The sequence below is a fragment of the Saimiri boliviensis genome, chromosome 12 (genome assembly GCF_048565385.1).
Source record: "Saimiri boliviensis isolate mSaiBol1 chromosome 12, mSaiBol1.pri, whole genome shotgun sequence".
NCBI classification, from domain to species: domain Eukaryota; kingdom Metazoa; phylum Chordata; class Mammalia; order Primates; family Cebidae; genus Saimiri; species Saimiri boliviensis.
In genome coordinates, this window is record NC_133460.1 from 82,081,229 (window position 1) to 82,103,867 (window position 22,639).

Here is a 22,639-nt window from a genome sequence, read left to right on the forward strand (position 1 = left end):
CACCGTGCCCAGCCCAAAAGTTATTATTATGATGATTTTTGAGATGGAGTCTCACTCTGTTGCCCAGGCTGAAGTGCAGTGGCACGACCTTGGCTCACTGCAACCTCCACCTCCCAGGTTCAAGTGCTTCTCCTGCCTCAGCCTCCTGAGTAGCTTGGATTACAGGCATGCACCACCACGCTTGGCTAATTTTTGTGTATTTAGTAGAGGTGGGGTTTCACCACATTGACCAGGCTGGTCTTGAACACCTGATCTCAGGTGATCCACCCACCTCAGCCTCCCAAGGTGCTGAATTACAGGCGTGAGCCACTGCACCCAGCTCCAAAAGTTATTTCTTGAGCACCTATAATGTACAAGGCACTGTGCTAAGCACACATATTAAATTATACAAGGAAACATATGGCCAGGCATGTTGGCTCATGCCTGTAATCACAGCACTTTGGGAGGCAGAGGTGGGTGGATCACGTGAGGTCAGGAGTTTGAGACCAGCCTAACCAACATGGTGAAGCCCCATCTCTACTAAAAATACAAAATAAGCTGGGTGTGGTGGCGCATGCCTGTAGTCCCAGTTACTTGGGAGGCTGAGGCAGGAGAATCACTTGAATCTGGGAGGCAGAGGTTGCAGTGAGCCAAGACTGCACCACTGCACTCCAGCCTGGGCAAAAAGAGCAAAACTCCATCTAAAAAGACTCTTGGTTGGGTGTAGTGCCAATGCCTGTAATCCGAGCACTTTGGGAGGCCGAGACAGGTGGATCACCTGAGGTCAGGAGTTCGAGAACAGCCCAGCCAACATGGTGAAACCCCATTTCTACTAAAAATACAAAAATCAGCCGGGCGCGGTGGCACACACCTGTAATCCCAGCTACTCGGGAGGCCGAGGCATGAGAATTGCTTGAACCTGGGAGGTGGAGGTTGCAGTGAGGCAAGATTGCACCACTGCACTCCAGCCTGGGCGACAGCAAGAGGCTCTGCCCCAAAAAAAGAAAAAAGAAAAAAAAAGAAAAGAAACCTACAGGGGAATGGTGAAAAGACAAGCACAAAACCCTTTGTTTTCCTCACTTGTAAATTGAAGATGTTGTACCCAGAGGTCTCTAAAGCCCCTCGTAACTTTATTGTTCCCTGATCTTCAATTAATATAATTGGATTTTGCTTCTCTACCTCTCCCATCTGACTATCTGACTGTGAAACCCCTGATTACAGGAACCATGTCTGGTCTACTCTGAGGCCATCAGAGCCTACCACAGTGTCTGGCTCAATACATCTGCTTGCCAAGTGAACACACGACTTATGTATAGCTCAGCAAGGGGCACAAGAGAGGTTCAGATAAAGCTCTCAGGGTGGCCGGGCGCAGCGGCTCAAGCCTGTAATCCCAGCACTTTGGGAGGCCGAGGCGGGTGGATCACGAGGTCAAGAGATTGAGACCATCCTGGTCAACATGGTGAAACCCTGTCTCTACTAAAAATACAAAAAAATTAGCTGGGCATGGTGGCACATGCCTGTAATCCCAGCTACTCAGGAGGCTGAGGCAGGAGAATTGCCTGAAGCCAGGTGGCGGAGGTTGCGGTGAGCCGATCGCGCCATTGCACTCCAGCCTGGGTAACAAGAGCGAAACTGCGTCTCAAAAAAAAACAAAAAACAAAAAACAACAAAAAAAAAGCTCTCAGGGTGTCTAAGAGGGACTGTCTGAGGTGTATCTTTGATGTCTGTCTGCCAGGCTGGAATGCAGTAGTGTGATCATGGCTCACTGCAGCCTCGACCTCCTGAGCTCAAGCAATCCTCTCCCTTTAGCCTTCCAAGTAGCTGGAACTATAGGTGTACGCCAGTATGCCCAGCTAATTTTTAATTTTTTTTTTTGAGACGGAGACTTGCTCTGTTGCCCAGGCTGGAGTGCGATGGTGTGACCTCTACTCACTGCAACATCCACCTCCCAGGTTCAAGTGATTCTCCTGCCTCAGCTTCCCGAGTAGCTGGGATTACAGGCATGTGCCACCACACCCAGCTAATTTTTGTATTTTAGTAGAGATGGGGTTTCACCATGTTGGCCGGGATGATCTAGAACTCTTGACCTCAGGTGATCTCTCCCCCTTGGTCTCCCAAAGTGCTAGGATTACAGGCATGAGCCACCGTGCCCAGGAGTTGGCCTCTTTCTCATTCACCAGTGACACCATAGAGGCATATGATGCATACAGGCATATAAGGCTCAGAGGCATGGAGGCAGTGACACTGTAGAGGAAGTGAGAATGAATCACTCCCAAGAAGGCAAGATTCCAGAATACGAGTGTGTCTAAAGAAAAAACCACCTCTCAATATCTGAATGAAAAAGCTGCATTTACTACAGTACTTACTTAAGGGAGGTGGAGCTGTGTCTGTTAAGTGCAATCCCTGTGGGTGGAGCAGGGCACTGATCTTATATAAGGTGCTAGGTGGTTGAAGATTAATGGTGGGCACATATCCAGGGAGGTGGTGTTTAGGGATTGGTTGGCCAACCAGTATGGCTATTACTGATTGGCTGGCTGTAAAATGCCTGGTCACTGAGGAAAACTGTTCAGCTGAAGGGAGATGGATTGTCCGTGATTAAATGCTTCAAACTGGTTGTGGTGGTGACCTGTTGCCATGGCAACAGAACAGTCTTTCCTGTGGGTATGAGCTTTTTCTTCCCCTCAAGTGACTGGTAGCTCAAAACATTCACTCTCAGAAGTTGTTTTCTTTTCTTTTCTTTTTTTTTTTTTTTTTTGAGACGGAGTTTTTGCTCTTTTTACCCAGGCTGGAGTGCAATGGCGCGATCTCGGCTCACCGCAACCTCCGCCTCCTGGGTTCAGGCAATTCTCCTGCCTCAGCCTCCTGAGTAGCTGGGATTACAGGCACGCGCCACCATGCCCAGCTAATGTTTTGTATTTTTAGTAGAGACGGGGTTTCACCATGTTGGCCAGGATGGTCTCGATCTCTTGACCTTGTGATCCACCCGCCTCGGCCTCCCAAAGTGCTGGGATTACAGGCTTGAGCCACCGTGCCCGGCTCAGAAGTTGTTTTCCTTATGAAGGACCACGTCGGCTCTGGGGAGGGAAGCTCACAGGCTGGATGGGGAAAGACTACCTCCCAGGCCCAGGTATTCAAAGGTCCAGTTTGTCACCTCTCCAAGATCCTGTGGCTGAGGTGTTTCCAACAAAGGGATCAGGGAAGTTAGCTGTAAGGTAGGGAACATACCAAATCGGAAATGGGACCTAGGGCTGGGCATAGCTCACACCTGTGATCTCAGCACTTTGGGAAGTCAAAGCAGGAGGATCCCCTGAGCCTAGAAGCTTGAGAGCAGCCTGGCCAACATACTGAGACCCCATTTCTTTCTTTTTCTTTTTAAGAGATGGGGTTTCTCCATATTGGCCAGGCTGGTCTTGAACTCCTGACCTCATGTGATTCGCCCATCTCAGCCTCCCAAAGTGCTGGGATTATAGGTGTGACCCCCCCTCCCCGTGCCAGGCCAACCCCATTTCTTAAAAAAAAAAAAAAGCTGGGTGGCGTGGCACATGTTTGTAGTCTCAACTACTTGGGACATTGAGATGGGAGGACTGAGCTCAAGAGTTAGGCTGTGGTGAGTTGTGAACATGTCACTGCACTCCCACCCTCGGGAGTGCAGTGGTGCAATCCGGCTCACTACAACCACTGTGTCCCAGGTTCAAGTGATTCTCCTGCCTCAGCCTCACAAGTAGCTGGGATTACAGGTGTGTGTCACCACGCCTGGCTAATTTTTGTATTTTTTTTTTTTTTAAACAGGGTTACACCATATTGGCCAGGCGGGTCTTGAACTCCCACCTCAGAGCCTCAAAGTGCTGGGATTTCAGGTGTGAGCCACTGCACCCGGCCGCCATGTTTTGTTTATTCATTCACCACTTAATGGACATTTGGGTTGTTTCCACCCTTTGGCTATTGTGAAAAACGCTGCTATGGGGCTGGGTGCGGTGAAGCCTGTAATCCCAGCACTTTGGGAGGCCGAGGCGGGTGGATCACGAGGTCAAGAAATCGAGACCATCCTGGTCAACATGGTGAAACCCCGTCTCTACTAAAAATACAAAAAATTAGCTGGGCATAGTGGTGCGTGCCTGTAATCCCAGATACTCAGGAGGCTGAGGCAGGAGAATTGCCTGAACCCAGGAGGCAGAGGTTGCGGTGAGCCGAGATCGTGCCATTGCACTCCAGCCTGGGTAACGAGTGAAACTCCTTCTCAAAAAAAAAAAGAAAAAAAAGAAAAGAAAAATGCTGCTATGAACATTTGTGTAGGAATTTTTGTGTGGCCATGTTTTCATTTCTCTTGAGTATATACCTAGGAGGGGAATGGGTCATATGGTAACTCTATGTTTAACCACTGAGGAATTCACGTAGGTTTCTTTTTAATTTTTAATTTTTAATTTTATTGAGATGGAGTCCGGCTCCATCTCCAGGCTGGAGTGCAGTGGTGTGATCTCAGCTCACTGCAACCTCCACCTCCTGGGCTTAAGCAGTTCTCCAGCCTCAGCCTCCTGAGTAGCTGGCATTACAGGTGTGTGCCACCACACCTGGCTAACTTTTTTATTTTTTTTTGAGACAGAGTCTTGCTCTGTCACCAGGTGCCAGGCTGGAGTGCAGTGGCGCAATCTCAGCTCACCGCAATCTCCCCCTCCTGGGTTCAAGCAATTCTCCTGCCTCAGCCTCCTGAGTAGCTGGGACTACAGGCACGCACCACCACGACCAGCTAATTTTTTTTATTTTTTAGTAGAGATGGGGTTCCTTTATGTTGGCCAGGATGGTCTCGATCTCTTGACCTTTTGATTCATCCGCCTCAGCCTCCCAAAGTACTGGGATTACAGGCATGAGCCACTACGCCCCGCCGAACCTTTTTTTTTTTTTAGATGGAGTCTCACTCTGTTGCCCAGACTGGAGTGAACTGTCACCATCTCAGCTCACTGCAAGGTCTGTTCCCCCAGTTCAAGCAATTATCCTGCCTCAGTCTCCCAAGTAGCTGTGATTACAGGCACCTGTCACCCCAACCAACTAATTTTTTGGATTTTTAGTAGAGATAGGGTTTGCCAGGCTGGTCTCAAACTCCTGACCTCAGGTGATGCGCCTGCCTTGGCCTCCTAAAGTTCTGGGATTACAGGTGTGAGCCACCACACCCAGCCTAATTTTTGTATTTTTTTTTTTTTTTTTTTTTTTGAGACGGAGTTTCGCTCTTGTTACCCAGGCTGGAGTGCAATGGCGCGATCTCGGCTCACTGCAACCTCCGCCTCCTGGGCTCAGGCAATTCTCCTGCCTCAGCCTCCTAAGTAGCTGGGATTACAGGCACGCGCCACCACGCCCAGCTAGTTTTTGTATTTTTAGTAGAGACGGGGTTTCACTATGTTGACCAGGATGGTCTCGATCTCTCGACCTCGTGATCCACCCGCCTCGGCCTCCCAAAGTGCTGGGATTACAGGCTTGAGCCACCGCGCCCGGCCTAATTTTCGTATTTTTAGTAGAGACAGGGTTTCACCATGTTGGCCAGGGTTGTCTCAAACTTTTTTTTTTTTTTTTTTTTTGAGACGGAGTTTCGCTCTTGTTACCCAGGCTGGAGTGCAATGGCGCGATCTCGGCTCACTGCAACCTCCGCCTCCTGGGTTCAGGCAATTCTCCTGCCTCAGCCTCCTGAGTAGCTGGGATTACAGGCATGCGCCACCACACCCAGCTAATTTTTGTATTTTTATTAGAGACGGGGTTTCACCATGTTGGCCAGGATGGTGTCGATCTCTTAACCTCGTGATCCACCCGCCTCCTCGGCCTCCCAAAGAGCTGGGATTACAGGCTTGAGCCACCGCGCCCGGCGCTCAAACTCTTGACCTCAAATCATTCACCCACCTCGGCCTCCCAAAGTGCTGGGATTAAAGGCATGAGCTACCATGCCTGGCCCCATATGGGTTTCTGATGGTTGTTGTTTCTTGTCCATATTTCTTAGGCTGGACAGTGTTGAGCCTGCTCTCAATAACACTTCTAGGAGACAGGACAGTTTCCTCCACTGCAGTCAGAAATGTAACAGTCAGTTGGGCATGGTGGCTCCTGCCTGTAATCCCAGCACTTTGGGAGGCCGAGGTGGAAGGATCACCTGAGCCAGGAAGGTCAAGGATGCAGTGAGCTATAATCATGACACTGCACCTCAGCCTGGGTGACAGAGCAAGACTCTGTCTCAAAAAAAGGAATATAACAACCACCAGTTCCACTGTTCCACCTCTGACAAAATCCTTAATATTGGATACTTGGTCACTTTGCCATCAGCTGGCAGGTACCTTTAAAAGCTTTCATTAGGCAATCCGTAGTCTCTGAATGCTGACCTGAAAATACATAATTGATTTATAGACTATACTGCGGCAGCCATGAGAATACACCCTCCAAATCTCATAGAGCAAGAGCTGATTTTTTTGTGTTTGAGATAGGGTCTTGCTCTGTTGCCCATGCTGGAGTGCAGTGGCATAATCTTGGCCTTCCAAGTAACTGGAACTACAGGCATGTACTACTATACTAGCTAATTTTATTTTTTTAGAAACAGGATCTCACTGTGTTGCCCAGAGCCTGGTCTTGAACTCCTGGACTTAAGTGATCTACCTGCCTCGGCCTCCCAAAGTGCTTGGATTATAAGCATAAGCCACCATGCCCAGGGCAGGGAGCTCATTGGCTGAGGCCCTCTCCCAGCATTCAGAAGCTGTGCTGCCAATGGCCGCATCCAGTCATGACTTAGCATCCCTGAATCAAGGATGTGAAAGCAGGATGGTCCTGGGAACCTGAGAACCCCTTTGAAGGGTAACTTTGGCTGGAATAGCCCCCCGACAGACTTGCCGAATTTTCCCCAGAAGTGCATTTGCAATCTAAGACGAGGTTGCCACCTGCCAAACCTTCCTTCCTCCTTCCCTTAGGCAGCATCACACCTGCGCTCCCAGCCCCCTTTCCCAACACAGGCACTTCTCCTAACGTTATTTCCTGCAAATCCTGTCTTGGCAACTGCTTCTCAGAGATCCTGGACTAACACACTGCTAACCTCACAGCAATTCACTAAACTTGATGCAAATTAATCCCAAATCACAAAATTTCTGCCAGTTTTTTTTTTTAATTTTTTTTAGAGCAGGGTCTCATTTTATTGCCCAGGCTGGAATATAGTGGCTATTTATATGTGTGATCATAGCATATTGAAGCCTCAAACTCCTGGCCTCAAACCATCCTCCTGCTTCAGCCTCCTGATCAGCTGGGACTACAGGCACGTGCCTCCTGTGCCCAGATTGCCTGCCTGTTTTTAAGGTGCAATTTTGAGGTCAGGCTCAGTGGCTCACACAGGTAATTCCAGTGCTTTGGGAGGCCAAGGCAGGAGGATCATTTGAGGCTAGGAATTTTTTTTTTTTTTTTTTTTGAGACGGAGTTTCGCTCTTGTTACCCAGGCTGGAGTGCAATGGCGCGATCTTGGCTCACCGCAACCTCCGCCTCCTGGGCTCAGGCAATTCTCCTGCCTCAGCCTCCTGAGTAGCTGGGATTACAGGCACGCGCCACCACGCCCAGCTAGTTTTTTGTATTTTTAGTAGAGACGGGGTTTCACCATGTTGACCAGGATGGTCTCGATCTCTCGACCTCGTGATCCACCCGCCTCGGCCTCCCAAAGTGCTGGGATTACAGGCTTGAGCCACCGCGCCCGGCCCCGAGGCTAGGAATTTAAAACTAGCTTATGCAACACAGGGAGAGCTTGTCTCAAAAAAAAAAAAAAAAAAATGTGATCTAAGATAATATAGGCTAGGAAATCAGTTTTACGTGAATGAAAGCAGAGGGTCAAAATGTTTGCTTATTGCCCTGCTTTGAGCATTTTTATCATTACAGTTTTCACACAGGGTCTAGTGGCAGAGGGCTTCGTGCACATCAGGTGGTTTCGAGAGTGCCACACATTTAAAAGAAAGAAGGCTTGGACTAAAGCCAGGCCTTATCCTAAGGCTGACAATGGGCTGGGGATCAGGGAAGCCCGGGTGCTGTCAGGGGAGTCCTTGAGGAAGCCGCCGCTTGCCAGAGAGCCCTCCTCTTTCTTTTCTGCCAGCTGCAGCTGTTTACTTGAAGATGGGGACACCATTTTGGGCGGGGGCAGCTGAAGTCCCTGAAGCACTACTTTCCCACCTAGAACCTGAGTCTTGAGGCATCATCTGGACTCGTGCCCTCTCTGAGGCAGAAATCCTCTCCTCCTCAGACACCAGCTGAGCTGGGGGAATCTGAACATCAGGCGATGAGTCTGCAAGATGGTTTAACAACTAAGGACATGTGGTGTCCTCACAGGAGTCCTGTGGGCTGAGCAGCAGCCGCCCCTCCTTCTACCCAGCACAAAATTTGGTTTGCCCGGCTCTTTCTAAATCTGGGTCTTCAGTGAATGTTTAGTACTTGACAAAGGAGTTCTGTGGAAAAAATCAATGGGAAAGGAAAGCTTTATTAGCCTAAGGGGCAGTGGAGGGTAACAGGGCTGTACTGTGACTCCTGGTTAGCTGCTTTTTTTTTTTTTTTTATGGAATTTCGCTAGTTACCCAGGCTGGAGTGCAATGGTGCAATCTTGGCTCACCGCAACCTCCACCTCCTGAGTTCAGGCAATTCTCCTGTCTCAGCCTCCTGAGTAGCTGGGTTTACAGGCACGTGCCACCATGCCCTGCTAATTTTTTTTGTATTTTTAGTAGAGACGGGGTTTCACCATGTTGACCAGGATGGTCTCGATCTCTTGACCTCGTGATCCACCCGCCTCGGCCTCCAAAAGTGCTGGGATTACAGGCATGAGCCACTGCGCCCAGCCTGCTTTTTTTTTTTTTTTTTGAGATGGAGTTTCACTCTCGTTGCCCAGGCTGGAGTGTAGTGGCATGATCTCAGCTCACGGCAACCTCTACCTCCTGGCTTCATGCAATTCTCCTGCCTCAGCCTCCCAAGTAGCTGGGACTATAAGCATGACCACCACGCCTGGCTATTTTTTTTGTATTTTTAGTAGAGACCGCGTTTCTCCATGTTGGTCAGGCTGCTCTCAAACTCCTGAACTCAGGTAATCTGCCTGCCTTGGCCTCCCAGAGTGCTGAGATTACAGGCATGAGCCACTGCGCCCGGCCCCTGGTTAGCGTCTTTATCTGAGTGTTTTTTCTTTTTCCTTTCTTTGAGACAGGGTCTCACTTTGTTGCTCAAACTGGAGTGCAGTGGTGCGATCATAACTTACTGAAGCCTCCACTTGCAAAACTCAAGCAATCCTCCCGCTTCAGCCTCCCTAGTAGCTGGAACAACAGATGTTCACTACTACGCCCAGCTAATTTTTGTTTTTGTTGTAGAGAGAGGTTTTTGCTATGTTGCCCAGGCTGGTCTCAAACTCCTGGGCTCAACTGATCCTCTTGCCTCAGCTTCCCAAAGTGCTGGGATTACAGGTGTAAGCCACCACACCTACCCCTTATCTGAGTTTTCCTAACAGTCTGAACAATAAGCTTGTTGTTGGAAAGCTGTAGGAGTCCTGGGAATTTCCCTGAATGAAATACTGCTCTACAAGGGGAGGCTTTGTGTCTTAAGAGTTCAGGGTGTAGGGGCTGGCTGGAGGCCTCAGGTAGAGAGGAAGGCCCAGTTAGGATTTTCTTTTCTTTTTTTTTTTTTTGAGACGGAGTTTCGCTCTTGTTACCCAGGCTGGAGTGCAATGGCGCGATCTCGGCTCACCGCAACCTCCGCCTCCTGGGTTCAGGCAATTCTCCTGCCTCAGCCTCCTGAGTAGCTGGGATTATAGGTACGCACCACCATGCCCAGCTAATTTTTTTTTGTATTTTTAGTAGATACGGGGTTTCACCATGTTGACCAGGTTGGTCTCGATCTCTCGACCTCGTGATCCACCCGCCTCGGCCTCCCAAAGTGCTGGGATTACAGGCTTGAGCCACCGCGCCCGGCCAGGATTTTCTTTGCCGGAGTCTATCACTGCTAAGTGCCTTGGCCTGGGGAATGCCTGCTAAGGGGGCATGGAGCACAGATTCCCCACTGACATCTCCACAGTCCAAGCAGGAAGCAGGACTGAGTGGCCCCACTTACTCCCTACAGGATAGGAAAGGAGGGCAGTGCCCCGGTGAGGAGCTGTACAGGGTGTCCCTTGGGATGCTTGCTGGAAGGGTAGGAAGGGCACAGGACGTGCTGGGACCACGAAGGGATCAAAGCCTCTCCCACTTGATTTATTTCCAGGCCTGTAACGCTCCCCTGCGTGCACCCAGTGCTTCAGCAATCAACCCCGACCAATGCCTTTTGTCCTGTGTTCAGTAGAGATAAGAAAAAAAAAAAAAATTAGTAGAGGGCAAAAAACACTGGTTTACTCTAACTCTTTACTGGCATTCAAGAAACTTCTTCGGTTTGATAGGCTTTAAGCTTCTTCCCAGATTCAAAATGCTGTGATTGGCACTAAATGGACCCTATCTCTGCCCAGGTAGTCTAGCTTCTGGCTGCAAAGTCTTTGGTGTCCTTGCAATGGGGCAGGCATAACCTCTCCTCTCTCCCTTATCTTCCCGGTCTCTCTTTACAAGGTTTCACTCTGTCACCCAGCCTGGAGTGCAGTGGTGCAATCATGGCTCACTGCAGCCTCAACCTCCTAGGCTCAAGTAGTCCTCCCATGTCAGCCTCTGGAGTAGCTGGGTCTACAGGCATGCACCACCGCATCCAGCTAATTTTTTTTTTTTTTTTTTTTTTTTTTTTGAGACGGAGTTTTGCTCTTGTTGCCCAGGCTGGAGTGCAATGGCGCGATCTCGGCTCACCGCAACCTCCGCCTCCTGGGTTCAGGCAATTCTCCTGCCTCAGCCTCCTGAGTAGCTGGGATTACAGGCACGCGCCACCATGCCCAGCTAATTTTTAGTATTTTTAGTAGAGGCGGGGTTTCACCATGTTGACCAGGATGGTCTCGATCTCTTGACCTCGTGATCCACCTGCCTCGGCCTCCCAAAGTGCTGGGATTACAGGCTTGAGCCACCGCGCCCGGCTGTTTTTTTTTTTTTTTTGAGATGGAGTCTCACTGTCGCCCAGGCCAGAGTGCAATGGTACGATTTCAACTCACTCTAACCTCTGCTTGAACCCAGGTTCAAGCAATTCTCTGCCTCAGCCTCCCTCTGGGATTATAGGCGCCTGCCACCACACCTGGCTAATTTTCGTATCTTTAGTAGAGATGGGGTTTCACCATCTTGGCCAGGCTGATCTTGACCTTGTGATCCACCCACCTCGACCTCCCGAAGTGCTGGGATTACAGGCATGAGCCACCGCACCCGGCCTAATTTTTGTATTTTTTGTAGTGATGATCTGCCATGTTGCCCAGGCTGGCCTTGAACTCCTGGGCTCAAGCCATCCTCTCACTTCAGCCTCTCAAAGTGCTGAGTTTATAGACTTGAGCCACCGTGCCCTGCCTGCCTCTCTCTCTTCTGATGCAGGAAACCCTGATTTTGGAGCTTTTCCCAGTGGATCACCTCTGATAAATCTAGTCTCCTGTTCATCTGCTCTTTTATTTATGTAAAAAATTTTTTTTTTTTTTTTTTTTTGAGACGGAGTTTCGCTCGTTACCCAGGCTGGAGTGCAATGGCGCGATCTCGGCTCACCGCAACCTCCGCCTCCTGGGCTCAGGCAATTCTCCTGCCTCAGCCTCCTGAGTAGCTGGGATTACAGGCACACGCCACCATGCCCAGCTAATTTTTAGTATTTTTAGTAGAGACGGGGTTTCACCATGTTGACCTGGATGGTCTCGATCTCTCGACCTCGTGATCCACCCGCCTCGGCCTCCCAAAGTGCTGGGATTACAGGCTTGAGCCACCGCGCCCGGTCAAAAAAATTTTTTAAAGACTAGTCAAGTGCAGTAGTAGGAAGGGGGGAAAGGGTAGAACAAGGAGTTTGATCTGTAAATGATTGTGAATAACCAACTGAAATATCTCACTACCTTCAGACCAGCCCCATCTGCTCTTTTGAAGGGCTCCTCTCAGCTTCCTCATCTGTAAAATGTGAATCGTGAGTGGCAGGAGGTGGGTGGGGATTTGTACTGGAGGATTTTCTTTTCTTTTTTTTTTTTTTTTAGAGACGGGGTTTCACCATGTTGACCAGGATGGTCTCGATCTCTCGACCTCGTGATCCACCCGCCTCGGCCTCCCAAAGTGCTGGGATTACAGGCTTGAGCCACCGTGCCCGGCACACAATGTTAATAATATATTTAAAATTCATGACTAGTTGTTTCCATTCATCATCTCATCTATTTCTTCCAATTGGGCTTTGCTAGGTGGGTATGAATATGATTACAGACGGGAAAACAGGATTAGAAGTTGAGTGAGTCATGGCAGGCCCCAGAGCTAACCAGAAACAGGAACATTTGAACTTGAGTTTCCGAGCGTCTTCTTCCTACTCAGACTTCTTTTGGTTTTTTTTTTTTTTTTTTTTTTTTTTTTTTTGAGACGGAGTTTCGCTCGTTACCCAGGCTGGAGTGCAATGGCGCCATCTCGGCTCACCGCAACCTCCGCCTCCTGGGCTCAGGCAATTCTCCTGCCTCAGCCTCCTGAGTAGCTGGGATTACAGGCACGTGCCACCATGCCCAGCTGATTTTTTGCATTTTTAGTAGAGACGGGGTTTCACCATGTTGACCAGGATGGTCTCGATCTCTCGACCTCGTGATCCACCCGCCTCGGCCTCCCAAAGTGCTGGGATTACAGGCTTGAGCCACCGCGCCCGGCCCCTACTCAGACTTCTTACTCAATTCGGAAATGAGAGAACTCAGTGAGGAGACAAGGTGACAAGCGCATAGAACCTTGAATTTCTTGAGAGCAGGAGGAGAAAACAGTAGGAGTCAGGCTAGGAGTGTGGATTTGGAGCAAGGCAGGACAAAAAGTCAAGGCTAAGGCTGGAAAAGCTCTCCCTGGGAGTGCTTGAACAACAGATTAGGATGAGGGAACAGCAGGAAAGATCAGAGGGAGAACCTCCTATGAGACAGGCTCCTCAGCGAAACTCCCATAGTGGTGGAGCCCAGGGGGCTTGAACCAGGAGCCCTTTGAGGGCATGCTAGCTTTGCAGCCCTGGGGTCCTGTGAGTTCTGCGTGCAGCTTTCAGAGTTGCACCTTATTCCAGTCACTTCTCCAGTTACTGAATTCCATCTTCTCCTAGCTATGAAGGAGGGATGCTATGGTGGGGGTGCAGACCAGGCCACTGGATAGCCTGGGTTTGAGTCCTGATTTATCCTCCACTTCCTGGCTGACTTTGCACAATGATTCCCTTGGTCCTTGGTTTCTTTACCTGTGGAATGTAGCTATAATAGTTCTTAAATAATATGAATTGTTGGGGTTGAAATTATACATTAAAACACTAGTTGGCCAGGCGCGGTGGCTCACATCTGTAATCTCAGCACTTTGGGAGGCAGATCACGAGATCAGGAGATTGACATCATCCTGGCTAATGCGGTGAAATCCCGTCTCTACTAAAAATACAAAAAATTAACTGGGCATGGTGGCATACCTGGTAAATTTTGACAGCGATACTAGAAAAGTTAACATGTACCAGTACAGCGCCTATTGCTTGCCAGTGTTTTGAGTGCTTTGCAAACAACTCATTCAATCCTCCTATCTCCAGAGCACCCCCTGAGACACATTATATCTTTTCCCCACTTGCAGATGAGGAAACTTGCCCAAGGTGACAGAAATCAGGACTCAAGCCCAGGCTGCTGACTCCTAAGACCATGCTCTTACGCCATATTGTCTGTGGCCTCCATGTTTCTGTTGTATTTTTGGCATTTGCTGACTTTTAAGTGTGGGAAGGATTTGAGAGGCAGAGAAGAGGCACTTTGGGAACAACATGAACCAAAACACGAGTGGTTTGCAGCTACATTATCACAATGGCTCCTGTTTGTGAGGGTTTAGTGCAACCAGCGTTTTTCTCTTTTCTTTTTTTTTTTTTTTTTTTTGAGACGGAGTTTCGCTCTTGTTACCCAGGCTGGAGTGCAATGGCGCGATCTTGGCTCACCGCAACCTCCGCCTCCTGGGCTCAGGCAATTCTCCTGCCTCAGCCTCCTGAGTAGCTGGGATTACAGGCACGCGCCACCACGCCCAGCTAGTTTTTTGTATTTTTAGTAGAGACGGGGTTTCACCATGTTGACCAGGATGGTCTCGATCTCTCGACCTCGTGATCCACCCGCCTCGGCCTCCCAAAGTGCTGGGATTACAGGCTTGAGCCACCGCGCCCGGCCCCGAGGCTAGGAATTTAAAACTAGCTTATGCAACACAGGGAGAGCTTGTCTCAAAAAAAAAAAAAAAAAATGTGATCTAAGATAATATAGGCTAGGAAATCAGTTTTACGTGAATGAAAGCAGAGGGTCAAAATGTTTGCTTATTGCCCTGCTTTGAGCATTTTTATCATTACAGTTTTCACACAGGGTCTAGTGGCAGAGGGCTTCGTGCACATCAGGTGGTTTCGAGAGTGCCACACATTTAAAAGAAAGAAGGCTTGGACTAAAGCCAGGCCTTATCCTAAGGCTGACAATGGGCTGGGGATCAGGGAAGCCCGGGTGCTGTCAGGGGAGTCCTTGAGGAAGCCGCCGCTTGCCAGAGAGCCCTCCTCTTTCTTTTCTGCCAGCTGCAGCTGTTTACTTGAAGATGGGGACACCATTTTGGGCGGGGGCAGCTGAAGTCCCTGAAGCACTACTTTCCCACCTAGAACCTGAGTCTTGAGGCATCATCTGGACTCGTGCCCTCTCTGAGGCAGAAATCCTCTCCTCCTCAGACACCAGCTGAGCTGGGGGAATCTGAACATCAGGCGATGAGTCTGCAAGATGGTTTAACAACTAAGGACATGTGGTGTCCTCACAGGAGTCCTGTGGGCTGAGCAGCAGCCGCCCCTCCTTCTACCCAGCACAAAATTTGGTTTGCCCGGCTCTTTCTAAATCTGGGTCTTCAGTGAATGTTTAGTACTTGACAAAGGAGTTCTGTGGAAAAAATCAATGGGAAAGGAAAGCTTTATTAGCCTAAGGGGCAGTGGAGGGTAACAGGGCTGTACTGTGACTCCTGGTTAGCTGCTTTTTTTTTTTTTTTTATGGAATTTCGCTAGTTACCCAGGCTGGAGTGCAATGGTGCAATCTTGGCTCACCGCAACCTCCACCTCCTGAGTTCAGGCAATTCTCCTGTCTCAGCCTCCTGAGTAGCTGGGTTTACAGGCACGTGCCACCATGCCCTGCTAATTTTTTTTGTATTTTTAGTAGAGACGGGGTTTCACCATGTTGACCAGGATGGTCTCGATCTCTTGACCTCGTGATCCACCCGCCTCGGCCTCCAAAAGTGCTGGGATTACAGGCATGAGCCACTGCGCCCAGCCTGCTTTTTTTTTTTTTTTTTGAGATGGAGTTTCACTCTCGTTGCCCAGGCTGGAGTGTAGTGGCATGATCTCAGCTCACGGCAACCTCTACCTCCTGGCTTCATGCAATTCTCCTGCCTCAGCCTCCCAAGTAGCTGGGACTATAAGCATGACCACCACGCCTGGCTATTTTTTTTGTATTTTTAGTAGAGACCGCGTTTCTCCATGTTGGTCAGGCTGCTCTCAAACTCCTGAACTCAGGTAATCTGCCTGCCTTGGCCTCCCAGAGTGCTGAGATTACAGGCATGAGCCACTGCGCCCGGCCCCTGGTTAGCGTCTTTATCTGAGTGTTTTTTCTTTTTCCTTTCTTTGAGACAGGGTCTCACTTTGTTGCTCAAACTGGAGTGCAGTGGTGCGATCATAACTTACTGAAGCCTCCACTTGCAAAACTCAAGCAATCCTCCCGCTTCAGCCTCCCTAGTAGCTGGAACAACAGATGTTCACTACTACGCCCAGCTAATTTTTGTTTTTGTTGTAGAGAGAGGTTTTTGCTATGTTGCCCAGGCTGGTCTCAAACTCCTGGGCTCAACTGATCCTCTTGCCTCAGCTTCCCAAAGTGCTGGGATTACAGGTGTAAGCCACCACACCTACCCCTTATCTGAGTTTTCCTAACAGTCTGAACAATAAGCTTGTTGTTGGAAAGCTGTAGGAGTCCTGGGAATTTCCCTGAATGAAATACTGCTCTACAAGGGGAGGCTTTGTGTCTTAAGAGTTCAGGGTGTAGGGGCTGGCTGGAGGCCTCAGGTAGAGAGGAAGGCCCAGTTAGGATTTTCTTTTCTTTTTTTTTTTTTTGAGACGGAGTTTCGCTCTTGTTACCCAGGCTGGAGTGCAATGGCGCGATCTCGGCTCACCGCAACCTCCGCCTCCTGGGTTCAGGCAATTCTCCTGCCTCAGCCTCCTGAGTAGCTGGGATTATAGGTACGCACCACCATGCCCAGCTAATTTTTTTTTGTATTTTTAGTAGATACGGGGTTTCACCATGTTGACCAGGTTGGTCTCGATCTCTCGACCTCGTGATCCACCCGCCTCGGCCTCCCAAAGTGCTGGGATTACAGGCTTGAGCCACCGCGCCCGGCCAGGATTTTCTTTGCCGGAGTCTATCACTGCTAAGTGCCTTGGCCTGGGGAATGCCTGCTAAGGGGGCATGGAGCACAGATTCCCCACTGACATCTCCACAGTCCAAGCAGGAAGCAGGACTGAGTGGCCCCACTTACTCCCTACAGGATAGGAAAGGAGGGCAGTGCCCCGGTGAGGAGCTGTACAGGGTGTCCCTTGGGATGCTTGCTGGAAGGGTAGGAAGGGCACAGGACGTGCTGGGACCACGAAGGGATCAAAGCCTCTCCCACTTGATTTATTTCCAGGCCTGTAACGCTCCCCTGCGTGCACCCAGTGCTTCAGCAATCAACCCCGACCAATGCCTTTTGTCCTGTGTTCAGTAGAGATAAGAAAAAAAAAAAAAATTAGTAGAGGGCAAAAAACACTGGTTTACTCTAACTCTTTACTGGCATTCAAGAAACTTCTTCGGTTTGATAGGCTTTAAGCTTCTTCCCAGATTCAAAATGCTGTGATTGGCACTAAATGGACCCTATCTCTGCCCAGGTAGTCTAGCTTCTGGCTGCAAAGTCTTTGGTGTCCTTGCAATGGGGCAGGCATAACCTCTCCTCTCTCCCTTATCTTCCCGGTCTCTCTTTACAAGGTTTCACTCTGTCACCCAGCCTGGAGTGCAGTGGTGCAATCATGGCTCACTGCAGCCTCAACCTCCTAGGCTCAAGTAGTCCTCCCATGTCAGCCTCTGGAGTAGCTGGGTCTACAGGCATGCACCACCGCATCCAGCTAATTTTTTTTTTTTTTTTTTTTTTTTTTTTGAGACGGAGTTTTGCTCTTGTTGCCCAGGCTGGAGTGCAATGGCGCGATCTCGGCTCACCGCAACCTCCGCCTCCTGGGTTCAGGCAATTCTCCTGCCTCAGCCTCCTGAGTAGCTGGGATTACAGGCACGCGCCACCATGCCCAGCTAATTTTTAGTATTTTTAGTAGAGGCGGGGTTTCACCATGTTGACCAGGATGGTCTCGATCTCTTGACCTCGTGATCCACCTGCCTCGGCCTCCCAAAGTGCTGGGATTACAGGCTTGAGCCACCGCGCCCGGCTGTTTTTTTTTTTTTTTTGAGATGGAGTCTCACTGTCGCCCAGGCCAGAGTGCAATGGTACGATTTCAACTCACTCTAACCTCTGCTTGAACCCAGGTTCAAGCAATTCTCTGCCTCAGCCTCCCTCTGGGATTATAGGCGCCTGCCACCACACCTGGCTAATTTTCGTATCTTTAGTAGAGATGGGGTTTCACCATCTTGGCCAGGCTGATCTTGACCTTGTGATCCACCCACCTCGACCTCCCGAAGTGCTGGGATTACAGGCATGAGCCACCGCACCCGGCCTAATTTTTGTATTTTTTGTAGTGATGATCTGCCATGTTGCCCAGGCTGGCCTTGAACTCCTGGGCTCAAGCCATCCTCTCACTTCAGCCTCTCAAAGTGCTGAGTTTATAGACTTGAGCCACCGTGCCCTGCCTGCCTCTCTCTCTTCTGATGCAGGAAACCCTGATTTTGGAGCTTTTCCCAGTGGATCACCTCTGATAAATCTAGTCTCCTGTTCATCTGCTCTTTTATTTATGTAAAAAATTTTTTTTTTTTTTTTTTTTTGAGACGGAGTTTCGCTCGTTACCCAGGCTGGAGTGCAATGGCGCGATCTCGGCTCACCGCAACCTCCGCCTCCTGGGCTCAGGCAATTCTCCTGCCTCAGCCTCCTGAGTAGCTGGGATTACAGGCACACGCCACCATGCCCAGCTAATTTTTAGTATTTTTAGTAGAGACGGGGTTTCACCATGTTGACCTGGATGGTCTCGATCTCTCGACCTCGTGATCCACCCGCCTCGGCCTCCCAAAGTGCTGGGATTACAGGCTTGAGCCACCGCGCCCGGTCAAAAAAATTTTTTAAAGACTAGTCAAGTGCAGTAGTAGGAAGGGGGGAAAGGGTAGAACAAGGAGTTTGATCTGTAAATGATTGTGAATAACCAACTGAAATATCTCACTACCTTCAGACCAGCCCCATCTGCTCTTTTGAAGGGCTCCTCTCAGCTTCCTCATCTGTAAAATGTGAATCGTGAGTGGCAGGAGGTGGGTGGGGATTTGTACTGGAGGATTTTCTTTTCTTTTTTTTTTTTTTTTAGAGACGGGGTTTCACCATGTTGACCAGGATGGTCTCGATCTCTCGACCTCGTGATCCACCCGCCTCGGCCTCCCAAAGTGCTGGGATTACAGGCTTGAGCCACCGTGCCCGGCACACAATGTTAATAATATATTTAAAATTCATGACTAGTTGTTTCCATTCATCATCTCATCTATTTCTTCCAATTGGGCTTTGCTAGGTGGGTATGAATATGATTACAGACGGGAAAACAGGATTAGAAGTTGAGTGAGTCATGGCAGGCCCCAGAGCTAACCAGAAACAGGAACATTTGAACTTGAGTTTCCGAGCGTCTTCTTCCTACTCAGACTTCTTTTGGTTTTTTTTTTTTTTTTTTTTTTTTTTTTTTTGAGACGGAGTTTCGCTCGTTACCCAGGCTGGAGTGCAATGGCGCCATCTCGGCTCACCGCAACCTCCGCCTCCTGGGCTCAGGCAATTCTCCTGCCTCAGCCTCCTGAGTAGCTGGGATTACAGGCACGTGCCACCATGCCCAGCTGATTTTTTGCATTTTTAGTAGAGACGGGGTTTCACCATGTTGACCAGGATGGTCTCGATCTCTCGACCTCGTGATCCACCCGCCTCGGCCTCCCAAAGTGCTGGGATTACAGGCTTGAGCCACCGCGCCCGGCCCCTACTCAGACTTCTTACTCAATTCGGAAATGAGAGAACTCAGTGAGGAGACAAGGTGACAAGCGCATAGAACCTTGAATTTCTTGAGAGCAGGAGGAGAAAACAGTAGGAGTCAGGCTAGGAGTGTGGATTTGGAGCAAGGCAGGACAAAAAGTCAAGGCTAAGGCTGGAAAAGCTCTCCCTGGGAGTGCTTGAACAACAGATTAGGATGAGGGAACAGCAGGAAAGATCAGAGGGAGAACCTCCTATGAGACAGGCTCCTCAGCGAAACTCCCATAGTGGTGGAGCCCAGGGGGCTTGAACCAGGAGCCCTTTGAGGGCATGCTAGCTTTGCAGCCCTGGGGTCCTGTGAGTTCTGCGTGCAGCTTTCAGAGTTGCACCTTATTCCAGTCACTTCTCCAGTTACTGAATTCCATCTTCTCCTAGCTATGAAGGAGGGATGCTATGGTGGGGGTGCAGACCAGGCCACTGGATAGCCTGGGTTTGAGTCCTGATTTATCCTCCACTTCCTGGCTGACTTTGCACAATGATTCCCTTGGTCCTTGGTTTCTTTACCTGTGGAATGTAGCTATAATAGTTCTTAAATAATATGAATTGTTGGGGTTGAAATTATACATTAAAACACTAGTTGGCCAGGCGCGGTGGCTCACATCTGTAATCTCAGCACTTTGGGAGGCAGATCACGAGATCAGGAGATTGACATCATCCTGGCTAATGCGGTGAAATCCCGTCTCTACTAAAAATACAAAAAATTAACTGGGCATGGTGGCATACCTGGTAAATTTTGACAGCGATACTAGAAAAGTTAACATGTACCAGTACAGCGCCTATTGCTTGCCAGTGTTTTGAGTGCTTTGCAAACAACTCATTCAATCCTCCTATCTCCAGAGCACCCCCTGAGACACATTATATCTTTTCCCCACTTGCAGATGAGGAAACTTGCCCAAGGTGACAGAAATCAGGACTCAAGCCCAGGCTGCTGACTCCTAAGACCATGCTCTTACGCCATATTGTCTGTGGCCTCCATGTTTCTGTTGTATTTTTGGCATTTGCTGACTTTTAAGTGTGGGAAGGATTTGAGAGGCAGAGAAGAGGCACTTTGGGAACAACATGAACCAAAACACGAGTGGTTTGCAGCTACATTATCACAATGGCTCCTGTTTGTGAGGGTTTAGTGCAACCAGCGTTTTTCTCTTTTCTTTTTTTTTTTTTTTTTTTTTGAGACGGAGTTTCGCTCTTGTTACCCAGGCTGGAGTGCAATGGCGCGATCTCGGCTCACCACAACCTCCGCCTCCTGGGTTCAGGCAATTCTCCTGCCTCAGCCTCCTGAGTAGCTGGGATTACAGGCACGTGCCACCATGCCCAGCTAATTTTTTGTATTTTTAGTAGAGACGGGGTTTCACCATGTTGACCAGGATGGTCTCGATCTCTTGACCTTGTGATCCACCCGCCTTGGCCTCCCAAAGTGCTGGGATTACAGGCTTGAGCCACCGCGCCCGGCCTTCTTTTTTCTTTTCTTTTTTTTTTTTTAAATATGGAACGCTTCACAAATTTGCGTATCATCCTTGCACAGGGGCCATGCTAATCTTCTCTGTATCGTTCCAATTTTAGTATATGTGCTGCCGAAGCGAGCACAGTGTTTTTCGTTTGTTTGTTTTTGAGACAGTCTTACCCTGTCCCCAGGCTGGAGTGCAGCTGTGAGATCAGGGGTCACTGCAACTTCCGCCTCCCAGGTTCAAGCGATTCTCTTGCCCAAGCCTCCCAAGTAGCTGGGACTACAGGCATGTGTCACCACGCCCAGGTAATTTTTTTTTTGTATTTTTAGTAGAGTAGGGGTTTCACTATGTTGGTCAGGCTGATCTCGAACTCCTGACCTCAAATGATCCGCCCACCTTGGCCTCCTAAAGTGCTGGGATTACAGGCGTGAGTCACCACACCAGCCCAATATTATTGTTGTTTACTTACACATGGGCCTTGTTTGCCATCTGCTTGCTTGAAGGGCAGGAAACATATTCAACCCATCCTTGAGTCTAGCCCATGGCCTGGCTCATGTTCAGTGCTCATTAAAGGGTCTAGACTGAAATCAACCAGGACATTGGCCTGCCACAGTGGCTCACACCTGTCATTCCAGTGCCTCTGGGAGGTTGCTGCTGGAGGACTGCTTGAGGCCAGGAGTTTGAGACAAGCCCAGTCGACAAAGCGAGACCCAAGCCAGGAGTTTGAGACCAGCCCAGTCAACATAGTGAGACTGGTCTCTACAAAAAACTAAGAAAAACAACTATTCAAGAGGCTAAGGCAGGAGGATCGCTTGAGCCCAGGAGTTCAAGACTGCTGCAGTGAGCTATGATCATGCTACTGCACTCTACTTTGGCGACATAGGGAAACCCTTTTTCAAAAAACAGAAAGAAAGATGGGCGAGATGGCCCACGCCTGTAAACCCAGCACTTTGGGACGTCGGTGGGTCACTTGAGGTCACGAGTTTGATCCCAGCCTGACCAACGTGGTAAAACCCCGTCTCTACTAAAATTATAAAACTTAGCCGGGTGAGGGGGGGTTGTGGTGCACTTGGAGGCTGAGGCAGGAGAATCGCTTGAAAGCGGGAGGTGGAGGTTGCAGTGAGCTGAGATTGCGCCACTGCACTCCAGCCTGGGGGACAGCTGTGTCTCAAAAAAAAAATTACGATAAATTGCTGATTGGGGCTGGGAGAAGGACAGGCAGTGACCAGATTTTGCCCCTTTCTGAAATATTTGAAGAGTTCTAGCGTTTTATTCCTTGTTGGAGGCCCAGAAATCACTGACTTGACGTATGTTAAGACTGTAGACAGAGCCGGGATAGAGACCCATGCTGGAAAATGAGCAGGTTCTGGGATCAGCAGGGTCACGGTCAGTTTCCTTACCCGTAAACTAGGAGTAAAAAGATCAGTGTCCTACTGAAATGAGACACCAATAGTAAAAACTATTACTTACTAAGCACTTCCAAGTACCTGGTAAATTTTATGATCCCATTTTACGGATGAGGCTGAGGTTTCGCGACTTGCCCGAAGATTCAAAGCAAGTAGAATGCACGAGTGAAGACTCGAACACAAGTCTGTGAATCAATCTCTGCGTGGGGATGGGAACGTTTTCAGTGATAAGGGCCACTTAATCTCGCCGAGTGGCTCGAGAGCAGCGCAGAAGCCCGCAGATTGGGGCCTCCCCCAGAACCCGCCGCCCTCTGCCCTCTGCCCTCTGCCCGCCGCCCTCCGCCCTCCGCCCGCCGCCCTCAGTCCTCCGTTTGCTTACGTGCGCTCCGTGACCGCCGCGGCAGACGCGGGACTGGCAAAGCAGGCCGCATGCGCCCTGGCACGCCGGAGCGCTCCCTCTCCCCTCCTGGGCCGCGGCGCCTGTATGCGGCGCATG

The 22,639-nt window shown here is 49.6% G+C and overlaps 1 protein-coding gene and 1 non-coding gene across 2 annotated transcripts in view; both read right to left on the reverse strand.

The window, feature by feature from the left end:
• RRP12 (ribosomal RNA processing 12 homolog) overlaps positions 1–22,627 on the reverse strand; it is an 81,045-nt gene extending 58,418 nt beyond the window's left edge. Inside the window, exons 1-2 of the mRNA XM_074382705.1 lie at positions 22,523–22,627; positions 22,225–22,342 (exon numbers count right to left, since the gene is read on the reverse strand). The gene's annotated coding sequence lies outside the window, so the exon portion shown is untranslated. The remainder of the gene's footprint in view (positions 1–22,224; positions 22,343–22,522) is intronic.
• On the reverse strand, positions 20,770–20,876 carry LOC120362608 (U6 spliceosomal RNA). The gene has a single exon (XR_005578461.2). It is a non-coding gene; the product is annotated as a U6 spliceosomal RNA (small nuclear RNA).
• Positions 22,628–22,639: the final 12 nt, after the last annotated feature.